The sequence below is a fragment of the Rhincodon typus genome, chromosome 15 (assembly GCF_021869965.1).
Source record: "Rhincodon typus isolate 14 chromosome 15, sRhiTyp1.1, whole genome shotgun sequence".
In the NCBI taxonomy this organism is placed as follows: Eukaryota; Metazoa; Chordata; class Chondrichthyes; order Orectolobiformes; family Rhincodontidae; genus Rhincodon; species Rhincodon typus.
Window position 1 is genome coordinate 25,929,768 of NC_063346.1, and position 7,203 is coordinate 25,936,970.

Consider the following 7,203-nt stretch of genomic DNA (forward strand, 5'->3'; position numbering starts at 1 on the left):
GAATGAGGACGCATATCTCTGGCCCCTGATCACACCAAGTGGCTGATTAATTGTGCTCAACCCCCTGCACAGAGTTCAGACGATGACCTCAACTGACTATGGCAGCACCACCTGACTGACAATGGTCTCCCTCAAATGAACTAAGGACAACATAGCTGAGATTTTCAGACAAGACCTTTGGTTGAAGCATATGCAGGTGTGTTTTCTAATAAGCTGTTGGCAAATGGTGTAGTTGTGACATTGATGTAAACATTGCCATACACCAACATGCAACCCCCAACCCCCACCCCTTGATTTCTCAATGATAGCAAGCTGCCTGGCTTTCTGTCCATGCTAAAAGGCAGAAATGCTGTGAACATCCAAGTAAATGCAAAGTGAGTGAGTGGTAAGGAAGCAAGCTAAAAGGCTGTTCTGATGAATGGGATGTGTGTCTTTCCCTGTGTGCAGACAGGCAATTATTTTGCAAGGTAAGGTGTGGGTGAGCTCCAGGGGACAGCAATGAAGTGCTGAATGTAGAATGAGCTAGTCCGGTACATATCATGATGATGTGATAAGGCTGTTTGCCAATGCTAACTCCCGTGGATGGAGGTTGCAGAACTTGCCCTAAGATGTTGGAGAATGCTGACAAGATGGAAGCTTGGAAAAGGTGCTGGCATGCTGTAGCTGCCAAATTACTGCTCTGGCTTTTCAGTCAGGAATTGGCACTGTCTGTTTTCTCTGAGAGACCAGCAATGAGGAGAGATTAAGTAATTATGAGATGTCAATGCATGCAAATAGACCCCTTATCAGTTAATGTCTAGAAATTCTTCTACACATTAAAATCTTAAGGGAAAATGTCAAACTTCTTTTCTCAACTTCAAGAATCTCATTTTTTTTTTCGTTTTCTCCCTATTTTCCCAACTTTTACACCATTGCATCACATCATTCAGGCAGTGAGGTAACTTCCACCAAAGCCTCTTTCTCCACAGCAGAATATTTCTGCTCACACAAGTTGAGTTTGCAACAGAAATAACTGATTGGCTGTTCTATCCATATCTCATCCTCTTCTAAGAACATTGCACCAATACCAATGGCATCAACCACCAATTTAAATGGTGCTGTTGAAACTAATGAGTAAGTCAGTTCAGATACAGACCACACACTGTAGGTAGAGCTACAACACCAATAAAGAGGGAGTTTTAAGATTTTAATATTTCCAAGTCAGGATGGTGAGTGGCTTGGAGGGTAACGTGCAGATGGTGGTGTTCCCATGTATCTGCTGCCCTTGTCCTTCTAGATTGAAGTGGTCATGGGTTTGGAAGGTGCTGTCTGAGGGTCTTTGGTGAATTTCTGCAGTATACCTTGTAGATAGTACACACTGCTGCTACTGAACATCAGTGGTAATGGGTGGGAATGTTTGTGAATGCGGTGCCAGTAGCTTTGTCTTGGAGGGTGTCAAACTTCTTGAGTGTTGTTGGAGCTGCGCTCATCCAGGCAAGTGGGGAGTATTCCATCACTCTCCTGACTTGCGCCTTGTAGATATTCAACAGTCTCCAGGGAGTCAGGAGATGAGTTTCTCACTACAAATTTCCTAACTTCTGACCTACTGTTGTAGCCACTGTATTTATATGGGTAGTCTAGTTCAGTTTCTGGTCAATGGTAAACTCTCAGGATGTTGGGGGGATTCAGTGATGGTAATGCCATTGAATGTGAAGGGGTTATGGTTAGATTGTGTCATATTGAAGATGGTCATTGCCTGGCATTATTGTTGCTTGACTCTTTTTAGCCTAAGCCTGACTATTGACTAGGTCTCGCTGATTTGGGCATGGACTTCAGTATCTGACGATTTGTGAATGATGCTGAACACCTTGCAATCGTTGGCGAACATGCCCACTCCTGACGATAAGACCATAGACGATTATAATTGGAATAGGAGTAGGCTATTTGGCACCTCAAGCCTGCTCCACCATTCAATAGGATCATGGCTGATCCAACTTTCCTCATGGACACTTTCCTGCCCTTTTCCTGTAACTCTTGATTGCCCTTCTGATTAAGGATCTATCTAACTCAGCCTTTAATATATACTAGGACTCCGCCCCACAGGTCTCTGTGGCAAGGAGTTCCGAAGACTCTCAACCCTCTGAGAGAAGAAATTCCTCCTCATTCAGTCTTAAATTGGTGCCTCTTTATTCTGAGACTATGCCATCTGGTCCTAGACTCTCCCATGAATCATAGAATCATAGAATCCCTACAGTGTGGAAAGGAGATGAAGGGAGACATCCTCTCAGTATTTAGTCTGTAAACCTCCCTAAGAATTCTATATGTTTCAATGAGATCACACCTCATTCTTCTAAATTCCAGTGTTTAGAGGCCCAACCAGTTTAACCTTTTAAGACAGTCATACGACAATCCCTCCATTCCAGGGATCTTCCGAATGAACTTTCTCTGAACTACCTCCAATGTAATGATATCTTTCCTTAAATAAGGGGACCAAAACTGATCACAGTACTCCAGATGTGGTCTCACCAGCACCTTATACAGTTGCAGTAAAACATGCCTACTCATACGGCAACTCCTGTGAAATAAGGGCCAACATTCCACTAGTCTTCCTGATCACTTGCTGCATCTGTGTGCTAATTTTCTGTGTTTTGTACACAAGTACCCTCAAGTCCCTTTGTGTTGCAGCTTTCTGCACTTTCTATCCATTTAAATAGTATTCTGTCCTTTTGTTCTCCCTTCCAAAATAAGCAACTTCACATTTTCCCACATTTGCCAAATTTTTGCCCACTTACATAACCTATCAATACCTGTAAACTGTTTGTATCCCTCTTGCATCCTACCTTTCCATCTATGTTTGTGTTGTCTGAAAATTTGGCTATAGTACATTCACTTCCTTCCTACAAGTCATTAATATATATTATAAACAGTTACGGGTGGAATCCCACTGGTCACTGTAGTGATTGTAACTTGGTCAGCCAGGTGGATCTCATAGAAAATGTTTTCCCTGATTGGGGCTGTTAACCTGGCCCAGTCAGGGAGTCCTGGCTGACAGAAATAAACAGGACTGTCAGTTGTTCTGCTCACTCTAACAGTTGGCTTTGAGCTAGCTGGGTCAGTGTCATATACTATGCATGTGTAAATAAAGAGTGAGTTCATGGAGTTATTTCAGTTACGGGTTTCCAAACTGATAAAGAACCCCTTATCCCCACTCATTGCTTCCGCCCACGAGCCAATTCTCTATCCATGTCAATATATTACCTCCAATGGTGTGGGGTCTTTACTCATGACTTAACCTTTTGTAAGGTAGCTTGTTGAATGCCTTCTGGAAGTTCAAATACAGCACATCTATGGTTCTGACCTTATGATGGAGGGAAGTTCATTGATGTAGCAGCTGAAGATGGTTGGGCCGAGAAAATGACCCTGAGGAACTCCTGCAGTGATTTATGGAACTAAATTGACTGACCTCTGACAATCACAGCTATCTTCCTACATGCCAGGTATGACTTTGAGCAGAAGAGAGTATTTCCTCTGATTCCCATTGACTCCAGTACTATTAGGGAGCCTTGATGCCACACCCAGTCAAATGTGACCTTGATGTCAAGGGCAGTCACTCTCACTTCACCTCTGGAATTCAGCTCTTTGTTCTATGTTGAATTAAGGCCGTAATGGAGTCAGAAGCTGAATAGCCCTGGCGGAACCCAAACTGGGCACCACTGGCAGCATTGTTAGTGACACCTTCCATCACTTTACTGATGATTGAGAGTAGACTGATGGGCCGGTAATTGGGGGGTTGGATTTGTCCTGCTTTTTGTGTACAGGACATACCTTGACAACTTTCCGCATTGTTGGATAGATGCCAATGTTGTAACTGTACCGGAACAGCTTGGCTAGGGGAGCGGTAAGTTCTAGAGCACAAGTCTTCAGCACTATTGCTGGAATGTTGTCAGGGACCATAGCTTTGCAGTATCCAGTGCCTCCAACTTTTTCCTGATATCATGTGGAGTGAATTGAGTTGGCTGAAGAATGGCATCTGTGATGCTGAAGACCTCTGAAAGAAGATGAGATGGATCATCCACTCAGCACTTCCGGCTAAAGATTGCTGCAAATGCTTCCACTCTATCTTTTACACTGATGTAGTGTGCTCCTCACTTAGTGTGGACGGGGATAACAGTAGAGCTGCCTCCTCCAGTGAGGTGATTAATTGTCCTCCACCAGTTCATGACTGGACATGGCAAGACTGCAGAGCTTAGATCTGATCCATTGGTTGTGGGATCGTTTAATCCTGTCTATCACTTGCTGCTTGAGCTGTTTGGTGCAAAAAGTAGTCCTGTTTTGTAGTTTCACCTGGTTGATACCTCATTTTCAGGCATGCCTGCTGCTGCTCCTGACATACCCTCCTGCACTATTGAACCAAGGTTGATCCCTTGGCTTGATGAGAATGGCTATGAGGTTGCAGATTGTGTTGGAATGCAATTCTGCTGCTCTTGATGGTCAATAGTGCCTTGTGGATGCCCTGTCTTGAGTTGCTAGGTGTGTGTGAAGTCTGTTCCATTTAGCACAGTGATAGTGCTGCACCACATGATGTAAAGCATTATCAATGTGAAGGTGGGATGTCACCTCCACAAGGACTATTTAGTGGTCACTCTTACCAATATTGTCATCAATAGTTGTATCTGTGGCATGCAAATTGGTGAGGATGAGGTCAAGTATGTTTTTTCCCTCATGTTGGTTCCCTCACCACCTGCCACAGACCCAGTCTAGCAGCAATGCCCTTTAAGGCTATCATGGTGTGTATCCAAGAATGCAGAAGGAGGTTGGCAAGGAGATGGTAGAGGTACCAATTATGTACTTCCTCCTTCTCTCTTCAGGCATTGCCGCCTTATTGGCTACACTTCCAGTGGGAGCACCGTTACCTCTGTCAATTGTCATTTTACCCATTTGAGCCGAGACAGTAATGGCCAGCTGCTTAAACAGTGGGGCCATCAAAGTCAAGTTGGGTGTTAACCTTGTGACTTCCATATGTACTAGAACAATCATACCATGAATACTGAATAGCCATGAGCAGTGGAACTCCTAAATGGAACGCCACTCCCTTCCCTGACCTGAGGTTTGGGGATTTACTATAACTGTTACATCGTCACTCTGCTTGAGATATGTTTACTCAATATATACAAGATCTCAGGACAATAAAAAATGTTGCACTTATTCAATTAATTATGTAGGTTGTCTTTGCAAAGGCTACTTTGATCATTAACTACTTGTTAGGTAGTGTGTGAAGACTTATCGTTAACGAATAACTAACGACAGGGAAATCAATCCTTGTTGCTATGAGCAGCTGAATTAAACAGTGTGGCCTGTCTTCGTGACCTGGAAATTGTTGGCTTTATTACTGGGGTTAAAGTGGAAAAATGTAAAGTTCTGACCTTGGTGACTGCAGATTTACAAATATGAAGAAAAGCTAAGTATTGTAAGATAATTAAACACCACTATTCGTTATAGTACTCTTATAAAGTATCACACTTAAACAAATATAAAAAGGTGCAATAAAGTTCTATGATCTTCAAAGTGAGGATAATTCTATGTTTCCCTGTTCCAAATTCAGGTCTGTCAAAACAGATTAATTGAGGTTAGTGATATTAGTTACTCTGTAAGAGCCCCAATTACCTGTTTTTTTTATGGGAACTGACTCTACTGTTCTGTATCTACCAGCAGTACCAAGATTCAGGAACCTAACAGTGAAATTCCCTTGTGATTTGATCTGAATTTCTGTCACTATGGCCTTTCATCTTTCTGAAGATAAACCAAGGCAGCACTGGAGGGGGATTTCCATTTATAAACCATTTCATCTACAGTAAGCAAACAACCCTAAACAATGAAAATAATGAAAGTTACTTTCTTCTTCTTCTCATGAACTCCTACAAAAATAAAAGGCACACACCTTCCAACTCTCTCCATTGGATGTCTCCCTCAACTTAAAAGCATGATACCTCTGCCCTGTTATACCAACTGTTGATGCCTTTTGTATTCCATTGTTTCTTGCAGAGGATTTTTGAGTTTTCCTCAATGGTGTGAAAAGAGCAGATGATGCTTAAAATGAAAGGGTTCCAGTGACCATTCCATGTTCTATTCCATTCCCTTCAGTCTGTGAATTTTGATGCCATTAGTTTTGATTGTGATGTGATTCATGTTGAAATGCAAATTCAAGACCTATATCACACATTCAATTTAATGACACCAAGATAATGTGGCACTGGTACAAAGCCAGCATGGTTAAATCAGCAGGCCAAGCAGCATCATGGGAGCAGAAAGGCTGATGTTTCAGGCCTAGACCCTTCACCAGAAATGGGGGAGGGGAAGGGGCTTCTGAAATAAATAGGGAGAGAGGGGGAGGCGGATAGAAGATGGATAGAGGAGAAGATAGGTGGAGAGGAAACAGACAGGTCAAAGAGGCGGGGATGGAGCCAGTAAAGGTGAGTGTAGGTGGGGAGTTAGGGAGGGGATAGGTCAGTCCAGGGAGGACGGACAGGTCAAGGGGGCGGGATGAGGTTAGTAGTTAGGAGATGGGGGTGTGGCTTGAGGTGGGAGGAGGGGATAGGTGGGAGGAAGAACAGGTTAGGGAGGCGGGGACAAGCTGGGCTGGTTTTGGGATGCGGTAGGGGGAGGGGAGATTTTGAAGCTTGTGAAATCCACATTGATACCATTGGGCTGCAGGGTTCCCAAGCGGAATATGAGTTGCTGTTCCTGAAACCTTCGGGTGGCATCGTTGTGGCACTGCAAGAGGCCCAGGATGGACATGTCATCTGAGGAATGGGAGGGGGAGTTGAAGTGGTTCGCAACTGGGAGGTGCAGTTGTTTATTGCGAACCGAGTGTAGGTGTTCTGCAAAGCGGTCCCCGAGCCTCCGCTTGGTTTCCCCGATGTAGAGGAGGCCACAATGGGTACAGCGGATGCAGTATACCACATTAGCAGATGTGCAGGTGAACATCTGCTTGATGTGGAAAGTCTTCTTGGGGCCTGGAATGGGGGTGAGGGAGGAGGTATGGGGGCAGGTGTAGCACTTCCTGCGGTTGCAGGGAAAAGTGCCGGGTGTGGTGGGGCTGGAGGGGAGTGTGGAGCGGACAAGGGAGTCACGGAGAGAGTGGTCCCTCCGGAAAGCAGATAAGGGTGGGGAGGGAAAGATGTCTTTGGTGGTGGGGTGGGATTGCAGATGGCGGAAGTGTCGGAG